Genomic DNA, 3,144 nt, shown 5'->3' with positions numbered 1-3,144 from the left:
CCCTACGGTGGTGGTCTGGTTATGGAATGGACAGGCACAGGTTATGCAGGTGAACAGCCCTACGGTGGTGGTCTGGTTATGGAATGGACAGGCATAGGTTATGCAGGTGAACAGCCCTACGGTGGTGGTCTGGTTATGGAATGGACAGGCATAGGTTATGCAGGTGAACAGCCCTACGGTGGTGGTCTGGTTATGGAATGGACAGGCATAGGTTATGCAGGTGAACAGCCCTACGGTGGTGGTCTGGTTATGGAATGGACAGGCACAGGTTATGCAGGTGAACAGCCCTACGGTGGTGGTCTGGTTATGGAATGGACAGGCATAGGTTATGCAGGTGAACAGCCCTACGGTGGTGGTCTGGTTATGGAATGGACAGGCATAGGTTATGCAGGTTACGGTGGTGGTCTGGTTATGGTGGAACAGGTGAACAGCCCTACGGTGGTGGTCTGGTTATGGAATGGACAGGCATAGGTTATGCAGGTGAACAGCCCTACGGTGGTGGTCTGGTTATGGAATGGACAGGCATAGGTTATGCAGGTGAACAGCCCTACGGTGGTGGTCTGGTTATGGAATGGACAGGCATAGGTTATGCAGGTGAACAGCCCTACGGTGGTGGTCTGGTTATGGAATGGACAGGCATAGGTTATGCAGGTGAACAGCCCTACGGTGGTGGTCTGGTTATGGAATGGACAGGCATAGGTTATGCAGGTGAACAGCCCTACGGTGGTGGTCTGGTTATGGAATGGACAGGCATAGGTTATGCAGGTGAACAGCCCTACGGTGGTGGTCTGGTTATGGAATGGACAGGCATAGGTTATGCAGGTGAACAGCCCTACGGTGGTGGTCTGGTTATGGAATGGACAGGCATAGGTTATGCAGGTGAACAGGCCTACGGTGGTGGTCTGGTTATGGAATGGACAGGCATAGGTTATGCAGGTGAACAGCCCTAAGGTGGTGGTCTGGTTATGGAATGGACAGGCATACGCTACACAATTACATTTTATCGATGGCAATTTTGAAATGCATAGAGATACCGTGACGAGATCCTGAGGCCCGTTGTCATGCCATTCATCCGCCGCCATCACCTCATGTTTCGGCATGATAATGCAATGTCGCAAGGATCTGTACACAATTCCTGGAAACTGTTCCCAGTTCTTCCATGGCCTGCATTACTCACCAGACATGTCACCCATTGAGCATGTTTGGGATGCTCTGGATCGATGTGTACGACAGCGTGTTCCAGTTCCCGCCAATATCCAGCAACTTCAACCACAGCCATTAAAGAGGAGTGGAACAACATTCCACAGGCCACAATCAACAGATCAACTCTATGTGAAGGAGATGTTTCACGCTGCATGAGGCAAACGGTGGTCACACCAGACAGACTGGTTTTCTGATCCACTATACACAAATAATAATACATTTATTCCCAGTCATGTGAAATCCATAGATTAGGGCCTAATTTATTTATTTCAATTGACTGATTTCCTGATATGAACTGTAACTCAGTAAAATCTTATTGTTACATAACACATTTATATTTTTGTTCAGTGTAAGTATAAAAGCTAAATTTGTTTTCATTTATTTTTTTTGTTAAAGCATGAAAAGGTATAATGAGATACTATCTTACTGTGGTGTGTGAAGAATCCAATACGTTACCTTGTCTGTGGCACAAATCACACTATTGTGGAAGCCCTCCTCTAGCAGTATGAATGAGGCTGTCTTCCACCCATGCTCTACCAAGGGTTTTCCCAGCACCACAAGGCCTCTTCCACCCATGCTCTACCAAGGGTTTTCCCAGCACCACAAGGCCTCTTCCACCCCTGCTCTACCAAGGGTTTTCCCAGCACCACAAGGCCTCTTCCACCCATGCTCTACCAAGGGTTTTCCCAGCACCACAAGGCCTCTTCCACCCATGCTCTACCAAGGGTTTTCCCAGCACCACAAGGCCTCTTCCACCCATGCTCTACCAAGGGTTTTCCCAGCACCATTGTGGAAGCACCTCCTCTAGCAGTATGAATTAGGCTGTCTTCCACCCATGCTCTACCAAGGGTTTTCCCAGCACCATTGTGGAAGCACCTCCTCTAGCAGTATGAATGAGGCTGTTTGAGAAGGTTTTGAATCCTAAGCAACCTGCCTTACACATTGTTTTAAAGTACAATAGACCAACATAGCTACTGTTATAGGTCAAAAAGCTGTGGTGCTGGGAAAACCCTTGGTAGAGCATGGGTGTAAGAGGCATTTGTAATGCGCATGTTCATTTCCTATCTTCAGTCCATTCTCACTTAAAACTGAGTTTTTGTTTTGTTTTTAATCTCACACACACACACACACACACACACACACACACACACACACACACACACACACACACACACACACACACACACACACACACACACACACACACACACACACACACACACACACACACACACACTTGTTTTGATTGATCAATACATATTTATAATTTATTCAGTTAAGCCTAATTGTAGTGTTAAGACTGGGTCATTACGTAGGTTTCGTTTCCGATCCCAGTACCGCCCTCGTGTGGATGTAAATACACAGCGCTGCCCTTACAACCACAACAAACAAATATTAGTTTTGAAACTGCAGTAACATCAGTCAACTGTAGTATTTTGGATGCAGTAAAATTACTTATTTATTACTTTAAAATTACTTATTACTTATTTTAATTTTATTTTTTAAACAGTGCTATTTTGTACGCAGTATTTGTAACATACAGCTGTTAAATACTTTAAATGCAGTTAAATTGCACTGACTGCAATCTTTTTTTTCCCGTTAGGGTGGTAAACTCGCCTGGTCCCATTCCAAACTACCGATCCACTCTCCACACTTTCCAGTTCTCTTGTACTTTCTGCATTTATAAACAGTGTAGAGAGAATATCTGGTCACCAAAGTTCATCTCCTTCACGCAGAGAAAAGTTCACCTTCACATTACGAACAAACAGTCGGGGAAAGCAGTGACCAAAACAAGTCATCTGCTCAAATTAAAAACATTTCTCATTCTGGCCCGGAACCAATGCACGTGTCGTCCGGTTCCTGGAAACGAGCATTTATAACCCTCTCCCGTCCATAGCCTCCTTTTCCCGTTTAGAAACAAACAAATAAGACAAAAACAAT

The sequence above is a fragment of the Oncorhynchus gorbuscha genome, unplaced genomic scaffold, assembly GCF_021184085.1.
Source record: "Oncorhynchus gorbuscha isolate QuinsamMale2020 ecotype Even-year unplaced genomic scaffold, OgorEven_v1.0 Un_scaffold_2147, whole genome shotgun sequence".
Classification (NCBI taxonomy): Eukaryota; Metazoa; Chordata; class Actinopteri; order Salmoniformes; family Salmonidae; genus Oncorhynchus; species Oncorhynchus gorbuscha.
Note: the sequence above shows the minus strand (reverse complement) of the source record.